Consider the following 20,664-nt stretch of genomic DNA (forward strand, 5'->3'; position numbering starts at 1 on the left):
CCTGTACAGATAAATTCTTGTTCTGGATGTATTCCTCTTCTGGATGAATCGGGGGACCTGAACTTCTTTGCGGTCGAAATAAAATAAATATTTGAGGACTTTACCTCAGGCCAAACGCTGGACCGGTCCCTCAGATGTAGATGATCCCATTTCTTCCTCGTAAGCTCCCCACGGGTCGCTGGGCCCAGAGGTCACCAGGCCTTGCCAGCTCCTGGATTCAGAAGACAACATCATTTTGGCCAAAAGCCCCAGACTCCTGGTCTTGCCCTTTCCTGCCCTGTCATGTGCTCAGCCAAAGCCCCTTGAAAAGTCGCCCACTGCCCCACCTACAGGGTTTCTGTGAACCCCTCAAAGGGCCGCTGCGGTGCTCCTGAACCAGCCTGTCACCTGCAGTCACGCTGGCCCTCTGCTGTGTTCGTCTGCTCCTGCTCTAGAACTTGGCAAAGGCTGTGGGGCTACTTGGGGGCGTGCCGCCGCCCCCAGCCTGGCCTCCCTGACTGCGGTCCTTGTCGGGAGGCTAAGGTCCAGGCCAACGGTTGACTCCTGACACTCCAATAGCCCCCATCCTTGGGCCGCCTGAGGCTGGGAGAGCAGGATCTTCCCCGGCACAGAGGCCCTGGGTCCCCAGGGCCCCACAGCACAGCTACTCGTGCCCCAGTCTGTCTCCCAAGGTGTCTCTACAAGAGCTTATCCTGCGGCCGGGGCTGCAGCCTCTAGCACCTGGCCTCAAACGCCGGTCAGGGGGCCACGGAGGAGGCACCACTCCCCCCTCACTCCTCCTGTTCTTGGAATCACTCCCAACAGACGTCCCTCTGCCTCTCCAGTTACTGACCCAAATGCCTCAAGTAAATCAGAGGATGCCAACACATCTTGGTGGATGGGATGAAACAGAGAAACTGAGCGATCTGCTTCTGGTGAGTAGCCAAGCCACAGCACACCTGCTGCCCAGGCCACCCTGGCCACCCCAGGGCTCCGGCCCTTCTGGTCCATGGAGGTGGGAGGCAGCAGTGGCCTGTGTCGGTCCTCGGCCAGTCGAAGCCGGCCCCATCCCATCCTCCAGGCTCCATCTTCCTTGCTCTGGCCTCATATGGTCTGGCCCAGATCTTGCCAAGGCCAGTCTCATCCAAGTTCCCAAGGTTTCCGGGAGGAAGGAGAGGTCAGAGAAGGCGAGATGTCCACTTCCATCTGGGGAAGGAGCCTGCGGTGGCTGCCCTCTGAGGAAGAGGTCCAGCATAGAAGGTGACCTTCCGTAAGCCACTCTGCTGGCCATCGCCACGCTCACCCACAGGGGCCAGGCTGAAGAAAACCAGGGTGCTCTCGGGACCCAAGATGTCCCCCGGTGCTTCCCAGAGCCCACCTGCCAGGGATGCGGAGAGTTGGTGGCAGGGCCCGTGTCCACCTGGAGAAGACTTCCACTCCAGGCCCCCGACCCAGGGCATACCCCACAAGATACCCAGCCACAGAGCCATGAGGAGACGGACAGACTGACCGAACAGGGCCTAAGACGGGCTGCAGACCCCGTGTCTGATCTAAAAATAGGGTACAGTGACTATCCCCCAGCCCCGGGCTGGGAGGTGGTGGGAGTTGGGGCGGACAGAGCAGGATTGTGGGCTGCAGTTACAGCTCCATCCTGAGCACCGTAGGCCTGTTTCCATGGCGAGGAAGGCTGGCCTGGAGAAGACGGGCTCCTGGCAGGGCTGGTCTCCTTCCTCGGCTCCTGCCTGCAGAAGCCTCAGCCCCTGGATGGGACGGACGGGTCAGATCAGGGCGTGTGGTCCAGCTTGGACCCTGGCAATGCACAGGCAGAGGCCCAAGCTTCGTGGGGCAGGTGCCCAAGCTGGCAGGGATGGGGAAGGAGGGACAGTGTCTGGGCCCAGGGAGCAACTAATGACATGTCCTGGGACTACGGGAGGCCACTGGGGCCCTGGCCGGGCTCTAAGGACACGGACTGCCCGGAGCAGCTGGGAGCTCCAGTCTGGTCTCTTAACTGAGGCAGGAAGAAATTAAGCGCCCAGGAAGCCTGGATCCTTGTCTAGTAAACCTCAGCCCCCAGCCCCCAGGTCCTCTCAATCCCCCACTTGCCTCCCGGCCGCCCCTTGCTGTTGTGCCTCCGGCCCTTTCACCCTCACCCCGCATCTCTCACTACTCTTGCTCACAGGGCTCACCCCCTGTTGGCCCCCACGGCAAACCCTTCCCCAGACCTGGCTAAGAAGGTGGGAACATTTCCTGCTGGCGATGGTGACAAGCAGGGCAAGAGGTGGCACTGCACTCGGTCTCACGGCCGGGCATTGGAGGGGAGGTCAGGAGAGAAATGCCAGGGCTGTCCCTAGGCCTCAGCTCTGAGGAATGCTGGAGAAGCTCAGCAGGCGCACTCCTTTCAGTCGGCCCCGAGGCAACCACGGGCCTGCCTCTGGGCCAGCTCCTGGGTGTGAGCTGCCTGGCAGGGGAGGCCTGCTTCTAGGTGGCTCCCTAGGGGCCAGCTCCTCCCCCAGCCCCCCAGGTCACCCACACCGATTCACCCCAGGAGGGGAGAAGGGAGAAGTGAGCATTCAGTGCCTGCTTCTCTTTCTCCTCTTGTCCCCACACCTCATCTGCCCACAGCCTCTCGGGTCCAAGGTGCCGGCACCGAACCAGGAGGCGGAGTGGAGAACGAGAGGTGTCCTCTGGGCCCCCCCGCCCGGCCCCAGGCAGACCCAGGGCTCTTCCCGCCTCCCTCGGGGGAGGGTGGGGCAGTGGGTATCCTGCCAGGTGTGGTCAGCTCTTGGTCAGGGGCCCATGGGCACCTCCCACTGGACAGCCCAGCCCTGGTCAGTGCCGCACCGGCTGGCTCTGGGAACTCAGCCCGGGAACAATGGGCCCATTCACACAGCCTGGGCTTTGCACAATGACCCTCTTGGTCTATCTCCGTGGCTAGACGGTGTGTGAGTGAGAGCGCGTGTGTGTGTGTATAAGAAAGAGGAAGAGAGAAGCTGGAGGTAACCGGAGAGCCCAGACAGCGGCAGGAGAGCGCGCACGCACCAGGCGCTTCGTTATAACCATCCTGGTCTCCAGCCTTGGTCAGACAATTACAATGTGCTGGTTGCCGTCCTAGGAACCTTCTTAGCCTCACACCAACCAAGTGAGTCAGCTCCAACACTCCCCTCATTTTAAAGAAAACCGAGGTCAGCTTATACATGTCGGAATGATGGCAACTTCTCGATGGGGGTGTTGACTGGAAGGAGCACGAGAGAACTTTCTGGAGTGATGGAAGTTCTCTGTTTGGGTGGTGGTCACATGGTGTATACGTATGCCGACATTCATTGCGCTGTCTGCGCAAGATTTGTGCATTTTGCTGTATGTACATTACATTTCATTTAAAAAGAAATACGTCAGTACAGCTAGAGAATGGAATATTCCCCAGCCATGCTTAGAGGCTACGATCTTCGTGTGCTAACAGATTGCTGAGACACGCTGTTAAATGAAAAAGAGCGATGTGCAAAACATTCTTCTCCGGATAGTGTGCAAACACATATTTTAAAATACTGTCTGAGCGTATCTGCCTCTGTGTGTTTAGTTTATCTCCGGACAGACACACAGAAAGCGTGGCTGCCTCTGGGAAGGGGAGCCACACTGCTGGACGCACAGGCTGGAGGCAGGCTCTCCACAATATACCCTTTCCTTAACCCAGGGGAACATATTGCTTATTCAGAAAGTAAGCAAAACCATAATGAGAGCGCCTGAGTTGCCCATCCCCAAGCCGTTTGGTCCACTGCTTTGGCGCATTTAGTTCAAAGTCAGGCAGCCGCTCTCCACCCTTTCCTGCCATCTCCAGCCTGTCTCCCCCACCCAGACCCAGTCAGAGTGCCTCTGGCCGTGGCTGCCCAGCTGGGGCAAGTTCACGGCTGGGCTCTACCAAGGGCCATCCAGAACCCACTGTGGCCTGAGAGTCAGGAGTCTGGGCCACAGCTGGAGCCCCAGAGAAGCTGCTGGCCTCACAGAGCCCAGCCCCCCACCAGCTCCTGACCCAGGCCCTCCAGCTGAGGGTGACTGTCCAGATCCCCACCCAGCCCACTGCTCCTCACCCTACTGTCGCCGCCTCGTACGTCCCCTCCATGGTGTCTCCAAGTCAAGCCAGGAAAGCCCAGGCCCGGGGGGCCAACGAGTGTGGCCAGAACACCTGCCCAGCTTGGCTGGCGGAGGGCAGCAAGAGGCAGCCCCGAGGAGGCCGGGCTCCAGCCCACTACAGCTGAGCGAGTGCTTCTCGAAAAGCACCAGCTTGCTGTAGGGTCCTGGGCTCATATCCCGGCTCTGCCATTTCCCAGCCATAGGACCTCAGACAAGGAACCTCATCTCTTTGTGCCTCAGTTTTCTCATCTGCAAAATGAAAATGATGACCCGTCCCTGTCGGATTATTGTGAGGGGAAATGAGATGCGGAGGAGCTGAGCACTGAGGCTGGAGCAGAGGAGGCGCATCTTAACCAGAACCACTCACACCACTGAGCAGCTCCTCTGAGCAGAGCTTTATAAAAGTTCATAAAGTGCCTCTCAGAAGAGGGGGACCAAGACGGGGGACCTGTCTTGCCCGGGGCTCCTGGTCCCTTCTGGGTCCCTCCCTGCACAAGGGTTGTCAGGAAAGTGGAGAGTGTGGGCAGTCGGGGAGGGCCCCAGGATGTCCAGGGGCTTGGTCTGGTTCCTGGTCTCAGGGCCAGGAGGCAGGAAGGCTCGTGGGGCACCGTGGCCACCTGCAAGTCTCCAAGAGTTACCACAAGAAAGAAAACCAAGACAAAGATGCTGGGCATTCAGGCGGGACAGGCGTCAGCACAGCATCTCAGCGTCACCTACCTGGCTTTGCTTCTCTGACCAGATCCGAGCTTTGCACTCCAGGCAGGCAGGGCCTCAGACCCTGTGGCTGCAGTGACCTGGGCCGGCCGGGCCTGGAAGCTGAGTTGCTTTGGGCAAATCACTGAACCTCTGAGCCCCATTTTTCCTCTGTAAGGATCACACAGCTGTCTCCGCCTGGGCTCTTTATAGCCTGTTAACATCCCCAACGGGCAGCAGCGCCCACCTCCCTCTCTCCAGGATCCAACCCCTGTAGGAGGCAGAGCCCACTGTCCCCTTCAGCCTGCATTCAGCGACATCAAGGGCCACTGCTGTGTACAGGCCTTATGCTGGGCACGGGAGAGGTGACAATAAACAGGCAGCCACCTTGTCCTAAATGAGTTCACATTCCAGTGTGGTGGGGGTGGGGCAGAGACAAGTCAGAAAGTAAGGGACCAGGCCACATGGTGACAAATGGTGGAACTAAGGGGGAGCCAGATATCCTGGAACATGGGGGAAGGGATTCATTCTGCCAGGAAAGGAGGCCCCCTACAGACCCCGAGTCCCCTGGTACAGGTCTGCTCTGAACATCACGTCAATGGCTCATGTCATCCTCAGGGCAGCCGTGGAGGAGGCAGGAAGGTGGGACACACAATGAGACCCCTGTTTGACAGGTGAGCACATCAAGGCTCTGAGACACAGTCAGCTGGGTGCTGGGATCAGTGCCTAGAGCCCCGGCTCCCGGGGCAGGCTGCTCCCCAGCCTGCCGGGGGCCACTTAGGACATCTGGACCCAGGACGCCCGCCAGGGCGCTTGCTGCACCTGCCCAGCCCCGCCTCCTTTGTATACGTGAGAAACTTCCCACCATCCAGGGTCACTCCTTGGCAGGTGAGAGCTGTGGGCAGTTCCTTCTCTGGGGTAAGAGGGTCTCCCCAGACCCTAAAACAGCCCCCCCACAACCTTACCCACTCCCCTGCTCAAAGCCATACCGGAAATGCTATCTCCGGAAGACTCCGGTTATGATTACCCATTCACTGAGCATCCCCGAGGGCCTGACCCCTGCGAGGCTCTTATGGCCAAAGCATCCCCCAGAGGCGGAGAGGCAGGTGGGGGGACACCCAGAGGTATCGCAACCAGCCCATCTGGTTTTCTGGGCATTCCAGAAAAGTCTCCCCTGGAGGTGCGTTCTCTCTGCCCCTCTCCACGCGGCTCAACCGCTATTGCTCAGCCGTCTTCCAAGCAAGCCCAGAATACATCTGTTCTGGAAGGGCCTCTTCTCATCCATGATTAGCCCCTCGCCCTCTGAAAGAAAGACATCTTTTTAAAGGGCAAAAGCTTTCCGCTGCAGCCCACAGGGACCTAGGCCCGGTGTGGAAGCAGCAAAGAGACATAGTCCAGGTACCGAGGGCTCCTGTGCTCCCTGCCCCACTCCTAGGGCCAGAGCAGTAAGGACTGTCAGGAAGCAGGGGCCTGTGGCCAGGATGTGAGGGTGGAGAGAGCGACAGAGAGCCCCGGGCCCGCGGGCCAGCTCCCAAAGCAGAGGGAGAACATTAGGATTCTGGGACCCAAAGGAAGAACATTGAAATAGGGTCCCCGGGAAAGGTTTTGGGGCACAGACACCTGCTTCAACACACTGTGCAGGTGGACACCTAACTCAACCGCGTGGTAACAGAGAAAATGCTGTCCCAACCTCTGCCCACTGCCCGACGCGAGGAGAGCGGCGCCGGCTGACGCTCCCTGTAACACAGGGCTGTGCTGGGCGTAGGAAGGGCTTAAATTAGGCCCCAAGAGCAACCTTCTGCCTGTGACCTCAAACAAGACACCAAGGGTTTACCCAGGAGCCTCGGCCTGGTCCACAGCCCTTCTCCTTGGACACGGTTTTCCCAGCCAGTCCCCGCTGGAGGCAGAGAGATGCTCTAGCTGGCCCTTGAGAGTCGTTCTCCCTGGGGAGAGAGATCTTCCAAGTAGGAAGCAGAGAAACAGCTGGGTGTCCTCAGCCCCGCTCCGGCCCTCCATCTTCCGTGGGGACAGCAGTAGTACAGGCCTCACTGGGTTGTTGAGAGGGGTAAGGGAAATAAATGTATTCAATAAAGCATTTCACAAAGCAAGAAGCACACAGTAGACACTCAATAAATGCCAGCTATTATTATTACTATTGTGGCTTTAAGACTGCCTGAAAAGGGTCCCTCTGTCACCTTCTCCTCCACCCCCGAGTTATTGACTCCCCCACCAATGACATATCTGCTCAATCTTACAAAAAATGAAAAACAAAAAAACCTGGGCTTCTGGAATGGGACCTCAGGCCTTGCTTGGAGGTGTGCAAAGCCTTTGGAAGCAGAGGTGGAGGGGGCGGAAAAGGAGGGAAAAGGTGGCCTGGGTCCCTGGGGACAGCTGCAGGCAGCAGATAAGGGCCAGAGGCAGCCGCAGCAGGAGTGGAGCGAGCAGAGCAGGGCTCAGAGAGGTGTATGCCAGAGAGAGACTGAAAGAAATGAGGCGCCCAATCGAAGTGGTGGCGGGAGGGACGCGCAAAAAGGAACCCTACAGCACCACACGTGGAGGCCTTTGTTTCCAATCTGTCTTACTGGGAGGGAGAAAGAAAACAAATGAACCTTGACAAGTGGCGAAAATGTTAAGGTCATGCAGCGAGAATTGTGAGCACCCTCTGTGTGGGGCCAGGCAACTAGGAGGCCTGGTGACAGGACAAGTCCAACTTGAAGGACCTTCCCAGAGACTCGCAGCCAATCCCAGCGCTCACCACTCTCTCCACAATGTTTGGGCCTATCCATGCCAGGCTGCCTTCCTGCAGGAGGCAGGGGTGACCCCTCGGAGCATGCTCCTTCAACGCCCAGCGTGGCTGCCTCCTGTCTGCATGCCCCATTCCTGGTTCCTGTGCTCTGGGACAGCACAGTGACCTCAGGGGCTGTCAATGGGCTGACAATTCCCCAGAAGACAGAGTTAACAGACAAAGTCTCAGTTAACATGCTAAGAAGCCCAGGGATCTGAATAAACTATAGGCAAGCCCTCACCTTCCACCTGCCTTTTTAAAATACTGGCTTGAGGACTCTGGCTTGTCAGCACCTGTTCTGCCCCTCAGCTAACCCCGACACAGCCCACAGGGCGGGCCCTCAGTCGGAGCTGACCCACTGCTCTTCCACACTCCCTTCCTGCCCTGCGCCACCCCCGCCTCATGTTACCCTAGGCATTGCAGTCTGGCCTGACACCTCCCCACTTGACAGAGGAGCCAGCTCAGGCCCACTCTGCCCACCTCACCCTCCATCTGGAGAGCAGCTACTCAGTTTTGATGTCTCCCCTCCAGTGACCTCCCCAGCCAAGCCTTTTGCCCCAGCTCTGTCCTGGGAAGTTGGAATTCATCACGCTTTTCACACCCACATCCATTACTATCTTGCCCCTCTAAATGTCTACACAGCTGCCTCTCCCACTAGACTGAGAACACCCTGAGGTCAGGGTCCCAGCTCACTCATCTCTGTAAAACCAGGACCTGGTTCAGACCAGGCTCATAGGAGGTGACCACTAAGTCGCAGAAGTAACCACGAAATTTGAGGTCAACATGACCCCGTAGGTGAGTTTTTCCAACTGAGCCCAAAGCAGGGCACTGGGAACTCAAGCTACGGTCTGGACCAGCAGACCTCCCCCCATCCACCCTTCAGAGAGACCCAGAGAGGGCAGAGCACAGAGAACTGAATGCATGGAGGATCCCAGCCTGAGACTCAGACAGCGAGAGACCCTCCCACCTCTGCAAACAAGCTTGGATGGTTATTCACCACGCCAACCCCCACCCCTTCATTTCAGGGAGACAGAAACAACAGATCCAAGTGCCAGCGTTTGTGTTACTGCCCCACCAAGGCTCCAGCTGAACCCACGCAAGCTATGGTTCTCCAAGCAGGGCTGGCTCAGCCACGCTCCACCCCGACCCCCAGGGCTGGGCCTGCTGGCCTGGCCTCCGGCCTGCCCGCAGAAGGGGGCTAGGGGCCCTGTGCTGACCTCCGGCCACACCCTTCACCCAGAAACAGAATCCAGCAGAAGGGGACTTGAGGGGGGGGGGTTGGGGGGGAGGATACGGCTCCTCCAATAGGGGTCCCTGAGGGCAAGATGTGGGGAGGAGGCTGGAGCGAGAACTCAGCTGCGCCCCGCACGTTCGCAGACGGCTTCCCCAAGAAGAGCCTCAGCGTGGCTCTGGGAGTCCCAGAGGTGACACATAGAGAAGGACTCTGTGTCCAGGCAGGAAGTGGGCACCGGCTTTTCTGGATGGAGCATTTGCTCATTTGACACACAGGAAGTGCCCATCAAAGGGAGGTCACTGTGCAAGGTGACAGGTGCCGTCCTGGAGATAACCATACTGTGCTTGGGGCTTGAATCTCGCAGTGCTTTCAGGCGAAACATACACAGAAGCTTGAGGCTGACTCAGGTGGGTGGCCGATGTGGCTGACATTAGGGTTTTCTAGTGACTCACATCAAGTGGGAGGAAGATTTCGTTAAGAGCGATGGAAAGATGTTCACTGTCACCAAACACCTATGATGGCTAAGCGCCGTGATGTCATTTGCATTGGAGCCCTATAACGTGGGCTCCTCCATTCTTGGGGGGGGAATTTGCAAGCTGGCTCATTTCATTAGGGTTTATAAAGTCCTTTCGGCAGCGATGGCTGCATTTCCCCCTCACTACATCCCTGTGAAGGAAGTGCTAGTCTCGCTTATTTGGGGAATCAGAAACTGAGGCTTGGAGAGGCAAGAAGTGGCTTTTGCAAGGCCAGACTGGCTTCGCACCCAGGACTCTGCTGCCCTCTTACGCACTGTGACGAATGGCCGGGCTGAGGCTGCGGGGCACCAGGCGGGGAGGAAACAATGGGCTGTCCACGAGATGTCACCAGGGGAAAGTGGACGCCTGCCCTTGCATCCAAAAAGCCAACTGCGGCCACGGAGGAAGGGCCGGGCGGACGTTACCCCAGAGCAACCTGGTGCCCGGGGCTGACTTTAAGTGCTGATGAGTCAATAAGGGGTGACAGCTGAGGGCTCCTGGGCCTTTACGCTGCTCTCAGAGCATGAGGAAAGAGGGAAGACCCATTCCATCCTCCGCGCGAAGGGGGATCGCCTCGCCAGTACTGGAATGACTTCTGGGGGTCACGGACAAGATGAGCACCGCCCCTCATCATTCAACAGCTGCCTGGGGAGACCCTGCTCTGGCTGAGGCAGGGCAGATGCGAACCCTGAACTGAGCCTCGGAGAACAGGACATGGTGGACGGGTCATCGCAGGCAGAGGGGACAGACAGTACAATCAAAGGCCAGGAGGTGACTTCTGACAGCAGCTTGGCCCAGAGTCCAGGCAAGAGAAGAAAGGAAGAAGTCCAAGCCACGGTTGAAGTAATGAAGACAAGGAGAGGGCAAGTCCTCGGACGTGTCTGTCCACTCCAGAGAGAATGGTGGACGATGATGGAGAACGCTCGGCAGATGGGGCAGTGGTAGGAGGCCGTGGTCAGGTGCGGGGTTAGAGCAGTGCCTGAGACCAGGGGCCCAGACAGACGCTCAGGGCCAGCAAGCTTGACCTGGGCCTCCCCTCCGCTCTGCTCCAGCGTGCCGTGGTCTCACCTCCAGCGGCTGCCTGTCCCACCGAGTCTACTGAACTTTTCCAGGTCACTCTGCGCAGCCCCACCACGAGCCCTCTCTGCTCTTGTCCCTTCTACTTAAGGAACGAGAGAAACAGCTCCAGACTCTCATGCCCTGAGGGATGCCAGGAAGCCAAAGATGCCCGAGAGAGACAAAGGGAATGAAGTCCTGCAAGAGGAGTGTGGCAGTGGGTCTCACTTCAACCCAAGAGGCGAAAAATCCAGATTAACACAGAAAATAAAGTAGACCAACATTTCCCATCGCGTGTTCCACAGATCAGCTATTACCAGTAATAAAGGATTCAACGATCAAATAAGTTTCGGGAAAGCAGAGGCAAGCAGCTTCTGCAGCAAACGTCCCAGAATCCTGTGCACGCCAGTCTGCTTGGCCAAGCTCCAAGAGGGAGAGAGAGCACACAGCGTTCCCCAAACTTTGTTGACCAAGGAACACTTTGATGGCAGTGGATTTCTCAGGATCAATGTTCTATGGAACAGGCTTTGGCAAATCCAGAGCTAGACCTAAACGATCCAGTTTCCAAGTCAAGTATTTGATTTAATGCCGAATTCAGTGATGGAGCGCGACAGAGACTTCCCACCAAAAGGCAGGCAGGAGGCAGGTCGTCCGCTCCGCCGCCCGCTCTCAGGGGTCCTGTCGCCGCCCACCCTCCATCACCTGGGGCTCTTGCAAGGACCAAGGAAGTATGTCAAGTCCCTTTTAAACTGCAGCTCTACAAACTTACGTGGCTAAAGAGCAAACTCCCCGGGGAGCGAGGACGCACTTTACCACACGTTCATGTAGAAAAGCTCTCTTTACAAACAACATTTAAAAGAACTTCTCTGTTGCATAAAGCAAGATACACGTACGCAAGATAAAGATGAGACAATGGAAGGAAAGCGAAGCTGAGAAAGAGCTGTCGCGTGTGCAGTGAAGAGTGGCAGGGAAGAAGAAGGCTGGCGGGAGCCGGGAGACCTGTGTCTGCATCCGACCTGCCCCTGACCTGCTGTGTGGCCAAGGTCAGGTCCCTCATCTTTCTCTGTACGTGAGGGGGTGGGGAGAGATAGCTCTGGGGCCCTCCCAGCCTCAGGTCGGAACTAAAGTGCCCAACACTACTGTGGGGAGTGTATCTGTCCAGGTGATACTTGCAAGGTATTGAGGGGAAAGACAAAACCGTGCCCAAGGAGAGGTCCCCTCCGCTGGCCAGAGAAGCCAAACCTGTGCCAGGTGTGAACCTGGCCATGAAACTGGAGGGGAAGCCACAAACCAGGAACCAGGTGGGTGCAGAGTGAGCCAGAGAAGCCCCTGGCATCTCCAAGAGTCCCCCTGTCTGTTCCCCCTAAGCCTCTCCCTGCAGGATGGAGGTCTGACCACAGGTAAAGGCAGGCGGAGGCCAAGTTCCACCCTGGTTTGCTGTAGGAGCCCTTTGAGGGAAACGGACCCTCAGGGTCCCCGATGTCACCAAGCCGGGTTTATGGATGAAGGAGCAAAGGGCGGCGTCCTCTTGGAGGCTGCAGGCAGAGGGGCGTCGCACGCATGCTCACATAGGGCCTCCCTTCAGACCCACTTGTGCTGCCTCTCCTGTTCTTCACAAGATTCATTTTCCACTTGGTGCAAAGTCTACAATTAATTGCTCGAGAGGCCGAGGGACAGTCATGAAGAGCACTCCATCCTTTTGCATAACAAAGCAGCGGTCTGGCCTTGAGCCCCGTGCTGGGAGCATGTGTGTGCGCGCGAGTGTGCCTGAGCACACACATGCACGTGTGTTTGGCAGAGACTATTTCCCCAGCCGAGGCTTACATGAGGAGGGCGAGCGTGCGGCAATGAGGTCAGGAGACAGTCTGTGATTGTCTGGCACTTGGTGACTATGTCTGGGGACATACGGGGTGCTGACAGCGTCTATTACTCTGAAAGTGTGCAGACTCTGTGTGACAATGCAGTAAGTGACAGGGTCTTCAGGGGTGTGGGGAGGCTCCTGTCTGCATGGCGAGCATGAACAGGGGGACACTGGGAGGGTCTGCTTATGAGCCGGGGTTCATCTCTCCCCGCAGGCCTCCAAGTATCTGAGGGCTGCTGACTAGAGGCTTCGTGAAGGAGCCTTCTGTGAACCCGTGAGCCCAGGGAGGGGGTGTGTGTGCATGTGTGTGTTGGTGGCAGCCGCCTAGGGTTCTAGGCCCGCCTCTGTACCAACTCACTCTAGGACTTTGGCCATGGGGCTTCCCCTTAAAGAGGAGGGGTGGACCAAGTTGTCTGAGACCTACAATCTCATCCCCTGAAGTGTGTGTGGGGAGCCGGGGGTAGGCAGCCCCACCAGAGACAGGCTGTGTCCCCCAGCCCCTGCCGCAGCAGCCTCCCCCCGCAGCGAGGCCCCAGCCTCCCAGGGGAGGGCAGAGCACTGTGGGATTTCATCCTCGACTGCCCTTGAAATGCCCAGGATACACATAGCCCTCGTCTGTCCAGCCCCAACAAAAGGGGCTGAGTTCAGGGACTGGAGGGCCTGCAATGAAGACTGGAATTTCAGAGCCACAGGCCTGGCCCAAGGCCTGGGATCAGCGTCCCCAGCACCACATTCAACTCCCAGCAGCGTCCAATGGGCAACTGGGCCAGCTCCAGGCCAGCTTCCCCGCTGCAGGACGTTAGCCCCACGCCAGCCCCAAAAGCTGAGCCGGCTCATTTGGTCAGTACCCTGCCCTCCCACTCGCTGGACTGCCTGCCTCGGGGGCTGCAGGAGGCTCCCGCGGTGGGGAAGGAACAGCTGAACTGAAACATCCTTGGTGCCTCTCCACCCAACCCTAGGCGAGCTTCGGATAAAGGGGCGGTGTCCTCCAATAGGACCCCTTTCTTCAACCCCCTTTGCCTTCTCTTTTTTCCTTTTTTTTTTTTTTCCTTTTTGCCAGAAAGAGTTTAATTGAGTCTCCTTAGGGAGATGCAGCTCCATCTAATTCAGCTCTTAATTAACCCAGCATACCCCAAAGAGGCTGCCGAACTACTCGTAAATTAAATATGAAAAGCATTATTTATCTAGGAACAGCCTTCTAACGGCTCTGCCTCTGACGTTTATAGTTACTAATGAAGACGGATTTGGGGGGAGACAAGTCAGAGGAGAGACTACTGCTCTGGGAGAGAATGAAGCCTTCAGGCCCCGGGAGGGTCTCGCAGGGCACGGAGCAGGTGATCATCTCAGTCGAAGGGAGAGTGGCCCCCAGCCTTGGCCTCGCCACATCCCAGGGAGGTGGCAGAGGACCAGGACAGGCTCAGGGGTCCTGGGGGTTGTTGGATAAGGCCCTCCCCCGCTAGCTGCCTGACATTTTCCATCTCGGTCCTGATTCTGACCTGGCTCTCCTTGACTCAACCTGAACCACGGCTTTAATGGCTCTCTCCTTGTTGCAGTCCTGTCCCCATCCGATTCTTCTAGACCCCTCGGTGCTCAGCCGTTGGAAACTGCTGACCAAGGCCGCACCTCCGGTGTGTGAGGCCCTCCTCTCCTTCCAGATGGCCACAAGGAGCCATGGGGAGACTCTCCTCTTGGCTTTCAAAGAGGAAAGGATGTCTCTTTCTCTATGTACTTGCATAGAACCAAAGAAGAAGCCAAAAGTCATCCGGAGCCCCGAGGGTCCGAAACAGGGAGCAGCTGTAATTTGATTGGTTACCATTTCTCTGCCATCCTCCCCAACCCCGTCAACTACTGAAGGGTGAGCCCTGGGGATGAGGCCTTACTCATCATTATAACCCAAGTCCAGTGCCCAGCATTATCAGTGCCACAAAAGTTTATGGAACTGTTAAATTTGCAAGACGAGTCTGTGTCTTCCTTTTGGCCCCTCTGGCCTCTAGAGAAGGAGAGAGTGGAATTGTCAGCTCTGCCAGGTAAGAGCCTCTCTTTGAAAAATTCAACTCTCTTCCAGCCTTACCCAGCTGACAGTTTAAGTGGCCGCTCTGTGCCAGCGGCAACACTGGCCACAATGAGGAACACCATCCACAGGCTCTGTCTGCCCAGAGCGTCCAGTTCAGTCAAGAAAGACAGATGGGAAAGAAAAACATATGGGAAGCCCCACGGGTCTCCAGGATGTGTGCTCTCTTTCATTGCAATGAGCCAGTAAACCCCACATTGTTCCACTAAACGTATGTTGGGCAGAGGGGATTAACAGAAGCAGAGGTTCCAGTGAGACCCAGTGGAAGCTCTGGGCTGCTTGGACTCCATACCAGGGCACACGTCCCTCCGTGAGGTTCCCCTTCATCAGCCTCTGCATTCCACTTAAGCAACCTTAAGCCTTTCAAATTGACCCAAAAACCTGGAGGTTTGGTGTTCTGGCATTCTGAAATAGCTAGACAAAATCAGCCTTCGAGCTTTGAAAGACCTTCTCAAGTACTGTTAACAACGAACACAGCAGGAAATTGCCAAGCTGTTGATCATTGGGTTCATGCTTCCCAATGGAAAAGATATATAGCACCAAACTACTGGACGTCCATCCCATCAGAAGACCTCAAACTGAGGATTCTTATAAAACCTCTAGAAAAAGCTGACTAAAGAAAAGGAGAGCTTCTGCCCGAGATGACAGACAAGCTGTTGACCACAGAAGTAGATAACTTCGACCTGAGACTACAAAACAAGATTAATTTTGGTTCTTCCGCAGCATTTTTCTTCCCCTTTACCGCACCACAAATCTTGTCTATTACTATACGTTGACGCGCTCTATTAACTAACTCAAAGATTTCTCAACACGACCTCCCTTATCTACGTCCTGTTATCTGTGACCCCCTGAGGTCTCCTGCCCCTTCTGAAAAAAATAAAACTGCCTAGTGTGTTTTTCTCAACCCATAACTACTGCTGACAATCGATGACAAACATTTAATAACTGTTCCTTTAAAAACTACACAAGGTAGATGTCCTTCTCAGAGTCCTTCTGAGTCCTTCAGTTTCCCTCCAACAAGAAAACATAGCCCATCAGAAGTGGAAACTAACATGGGGAATATTCTTGCTACAATAGCGTGTTCTCTTCACAGACATTCCATCCTGCTTTGCAGAAATTGTTTAACTCCACTCAGGAAAGCTTCCCATCCTGAGGGCAAAAGAACCCTGGCTCACTCCTGTTGGGATAAATGACATGGCCAACATGGTCTGTGCCCCGCTGGGATACTGTTTTTTATGTGGACATCAGGCTTATGCCATCTGCCACACATTAACTTTCCTCTGTTTTCAGGACGAATTTCAGAGACTTTCAGATGTTTAAAATTACCACCCCTCCAGTGGGTCGTGTTTCCCTGAAAAGAATGTCCAGAAACTTCTAGAAAGAGGCAAACAGACTACCTGGGAAAACTGCCAGAAGGGACAATGACCTCGCTTTTCATGCATCCTATGTAAACTGTAATTCCCACAGTAGGGATAATTCAGCTGGAAAAGATGGTCCAAAACTTCCCCCGACCCTAGTGGTCATCCTAAATTATACACCTGCTGCTCTGGAAGTTGTCGCGGATGATCTCGGCCCTTAATTTCTCCTTAGATAGCTGGAGGGGATCTACGCTATGCAGCAAACCCTTCTTGTGGCACCTACAAATACACTGCAGGCTCAAGCAGAACAATCTAGAAGGAGGCTAAAAGAAAAAGTCACCTGGATCTCTAGGCTAAAAACAGCTGGATTGGGGCCACATTTTCAGTCCAAGCCCCTGTCTTCGGGGTCGGTTACAAGAACCAATGGAAAGTTTTGTTTCTCGTCCCCGCCTGTGTTACAGCTGCCTGCGGTATTCTGTGCAGCCCTTGTCAGTTCAGGAGATTAAGAAACTCACCCTGCTACAAAGGAGCAGGAGAGACTAACTCTTGGCCAACTACAGACTCTAGCTTCTAAACAAACTCCTAATCAGCAAAATTTTGGCAGTGGTGAAGACCTGAATGTCACAGACAAATGCCTTGCAGCCTGACTGTGCCCTTGGCCAAAAGAGAGAGCTAGGAAAGAGAAAAGCAGTCCCCAACACGTCCCCACATGGCACCATCTCTTAGCCCTTTGTGTTTTCCAAGGCACGACCGTGACCAGACATCCTTCCATTCTGGCTAATATGAGCGACAGCTGCTTCTTCACTTCCGTTATGGCCTGAGTTTCCCTTCATTCCTGCTGCCTTGTAGATAAGATTTATTAAAATACCAATCATAGAATTAACGCCTCTTCCAACAGCATCCAATCCAGAGCCAAGCCCCGCCTCCCTGAATTCTTCTCCCAAGATCACTTCAACAAGCCCAACCCCAGAATGAGCCCTTTCTAACGCCCTGTCCCTGAGATCACGGTCCCCATGCAGGGCATTTCTCCTTTGCTGCAATGAGCCAATAAGCCAAGCTTGTTCCACTAGAAGGGTGTTTCCCAGAGGCATTGACACATATATAAGCCATTCGACAGGAGGCAGAAGGTGGCACATGTCATGAGACAGCTCTGAGCAAGGTGGGAATTTCATTAACACGGAGAGGAATCTTTCAGGACCATGCATGGAAAAAGCGTCCTGTAGGCGTTTCTAGATACGATCATTCGTGCTGGGGCAGGAGGAGGTTGTTCTTTGCATTTTCTTTAGAAGTAGGAGACTAGACTGAACTAAATGAGCACGATCCAGACGGCCAGCAAACATCTGGATCAGCAAAATAGCTAGGGATCCAGATATGAGGAAGATATTTTCAGTGTTGACATTCGTCCACTGGCCACAGAGAGGGAAGGAGCCTAGGGCAGTGCTTGGAAAGATTTCATGCGGAAAGCGATGCCTGGGGTTCCGTGGGGAAGGCCTCGGGTCATAGATAAGAATGAATGTGTGCAGCCAGAGACCCCAGGGAACGTGGTCTTACGTGGCACTGCCCATTGTTCTCTTTCGGGTCTGACCAGTCTCCTCAGGGTACCTGTCAGCTGCCACATCTTGCAAACAACTGTGGCAGCCCATCGGCCACCTCAGTTGCCCTTCTGCCCCTTGCTGCAGCCAGAGGGGGGACACCCCTCACCCCCCCATCCCGCTCCACCCCACTCCACACAGAGTGAAAGAGTGAGGCTGGAGTCCACATAATTGCAAAGCAGTCATAAAGTTACCCCTAAAAGCACACAGGGGCACAGAGGAGAGAGCGCATTTAAAAAGAAAGAAAAAAGCATCATTATGGTAAAAAGATGTTGAAGACGTTATGGGGGTACAATGCCCTGCGCGGTAACAAGAGAAGAAATCAAAATTAACCAATCAAAATTAACCAGAGATAAAGGTCTCCTCTTCACCAAGAGACAAACATCACAGCTCGGTGGACACACAGGGACCCACAGGCACTTCACCTAATTAGACTCATTTGCGAGTGGTCCCTCCCCAGTGCATCTCTCGAGTCTTCATGTTCACTGGACCACGCGCCACATACCAACACCATACCAAAGGGCTTTTGCATTTCGTTAGAAAATGACCTCAAAGCAGAGGAGTACTCATTTTACAAATGAGGAATCTGAGGCCTCGCAATATGACGCAGCTGATGACAGCTGGAGCGTCCAATCCAGGTTCTTGAACTTCAAATCCATAGTTTGTTTGTTTTTTCCAATGACATCAGCGCAACTAGAGCTTCTGAAATCTACGTGGCCTAGATGGGGACGAGCGTCTCTTCTCTCTGTCATGATAGAGCACGGTTGGAACAAAACTTATAGCTTAAAGCCTAGGTAAGCACTCTCCAGCGTGTTGCCAGGCCTTTGCTGTCAAGAAACATGTCAGAGGCTGCACACAGCTTACACAGATCCACACTATTATAGGCCGGGACACAAACGCCTTTTTTCCTTTCTTATAACATGCATTATGGATGCAGAATTACGGTAATCAAGAAACTAAACTATTGGGTGGACCAGAGACCTGCTCCAGAGATCCTGAGAGTTCTGTTCATTCACGCCTTACAGGCATTTAACATCTTCAGAAGCCACACATTAGCCTGGAACGGGTTTTTCATGCCCCAGCACTATTGCGGGGCTTGTTTTTCCCGGTTAAGTCTGACTGCGGCAGGATGCCAAGGTACCTCTTTGAAATGTCCGGCTCTTCTTGTCGTGGAGAGAGTTGGGGTGCCATCATGTTCGAATCTCGGATGGTTTTTCAGGAAATATCTAACAGACCTCAGTTTGCATTTCTAGATGGTAGTTTCAAAAGCTCAAACTCACATTTTTATTGCTATTCCTAACACTAGACGGAGCTCAAAGGCTACAGGGACTTTCTCTTAAAGTCAGCTTTTAAAATTGAGTTTGGCCCTCATTATTAAGCAGCGAAACCAAGATGGCACCTTCATAGCATCGCAAAGTGAGCAGCTTCAGCGTTACCTAACTCCCCGCTTCCCGTGTCCAGGCCTCACTCAGACTCACATCCACCTAAGAGGAGGGGGCTCACTCTTTTCTGAAGAGAAGGCAGCCGTCAAATGCAAAGTCACTCACAGGTAGATTTAACCTCCAGGTCCATCCAGTGCTTAATTACGGGCCCCATGCATTTCCGGCAGCCATTTCTTTTCTTAGCCTTGGCCGAGGCAAGTCCTTTGACTGAGCCCCAGTCCTCCCCATCTGTGTAGTGGCAGAGGAGTTGGCCCACACGGTCTCTAGGTTCTCTTCCGGCTCTGTGATACAATGACTTGGATTAAGAGAGGAAGACGGGCTGGAGATCTTCTCTGTCAGAATGACTTCTACTGCTCAGGTCCATCCTTGCCCCTCCCTTCCCACAGCTGCAGGCTATTCAAGCCCTCCTTGTGTCTTGCCTAGGTTTCTTGGTGGTCCCCTAAGAAGCCTATACCATGTGAACCCCTGCCGCCCCCCACCCCACCCCACCACCCAATTGAAAGTGCCTTCAGGAGCTCCCACTGCCTTCAGAACCTGAGCTCTCAGGGACGTCCCTTAAGGACGTGGCCTCTCCCCACCTCTTTGGGCTCCTAGACACCATGCTCCAGATCTTTGCAGTTCTCTTCTTGATCCCCCCTCTCTCTCTCACTCCCTCCCCAAAGCCTTCAAATATCCTATTCAGTCAACAAGAACCCCTAAGCCTGCTGTTGTCCCTGGTCAACCACCAGGCATTCTTCAAGGTGGACTCTGCTCTGACATCTCCCCCATGTAAAACTTCCATCAGCACCACCACACCCCGGCCTCCTACACCATTGCCATCCATGCTCCCCTCAGCAGGGCACCGGTCAACATACTATCTTGTAATTCTCTGTCTTTGTGTCTGTCATCATCTGCAGACGAGACATACTCCTTGAACACAAGGAGGCGTTTTTCTCAGAGCACACTGCCTGGCACCCAATACAGATACAGCTTTGTTAAGACAATGAATAAGAAAATAAACCAATAGGCTAAGAAATTATAAATTACAGAGTAGAAAGGTGCCAAACCAATGACACAGACAGTGTTTTAGAAGTTCAGGTCAGGCATTAAGAACCAGCACAGGTTATTTTTGCTTTGTTTTTGCAAGGAATTGAAAGTGTTTTGTTTATGGGGAGAATGGGGGAGGTTCATCATAAAAGCAGGGCTTTGAGACTGATCTGGAAGTGATGTACAGGACGGATTTGAAGAAGAAATCCAGAAAGCAGCTGGAAGGTTCGTTTTGGGGCCAACCCATGTCTCAGGTAAAAAAAAAATTATTTTCTATGCTTATGAGGGTGTTTCAGGCACTCCCCTCCTGACCCCAGCCCCACCCCACGCCTTCTCCTTCCATCTTCCCATTATCTCCTCAGCCTGCCTCCCCACCGAAGCTCCAAGCAAGAACCCATGGGGGTGGGGGGGGCATGGGGAGGACATGGCATCAGGCTGGAGTCGGTAGCCTTGCTCAGACTTGGCATGTCAGAAGTAAAAGCTGCAAGTTCTTTTTTTCCCTTTTCTTTTTCCTCTTTAGGCCCCTGATCAGGAGGTGAGATTCCTGGAAGAAACAACATCCCACCTTTCCACCTCTACGCAAGGCAGAAGCCAGAGCCCCTCAGAATCAAGTCCCCAGAGCACATCTTCTCTTCGGGAAGAATAAAAAGAACCCCAGCTTCAGTCTTGGAACTATTACATTCTGTTCAAATGTTTCAGTTGAAGAAACTAAGCCTCAGAGAGGTCAAATGACTTGCCCAAGGTCACATGGCTAATTAGCAACCAAGACCAGACTTCAAACCCAACTCTCCTGAGTCAGGGCTCTTTCTCTGTGCTCAGCCCAGGAATGGAGGAGGAGCTGACTTCCCTGGTTGCTGTGGGGTCTGCCCCCGATCCAGGCTCCTGCCTGCATTGCCACAGCGGTCCCCAACAGTTCATCTGCCCCCA

The 20,664-nt window shown here is 54.6% G+C and overlaps 1 long non-coding RNA gene across 1 annotated transcript in view; it reads right to left on the reverse strand.

Moving 5' to 3' along the window:
* Positions 1–20: 20 nt before the first annotated feature.
* Positions 21–20,664, reverse strand: part of LOC106843982 (uncharacterized) — a 79,530-nt gene continuing 58,886 nt past the window's right edge. Inside the window, exon 4 of the long non-coding RNA XR_011495060.1 lies at positions 21–211. This is a non-coding gene — a long non-coding RNA (uncharacterized lncRNA). The remainder of the gene's footprint in view (positions 212–20,664) is intronic.

The sequence above is a fragment of the Equus asinus genome, chromosome 17, assembly GCF_041296235.1.
Source record: "Equus asinus isolate D_3611 breed Donkey chromosome 17, EquAss-T2T_v2, whole genome shotgun sequence".
NCBI lineage: Eukaryota > Metazoa > Chordata > Mammalia > Perissodactyla > Equidae > Equus > Equus asinus.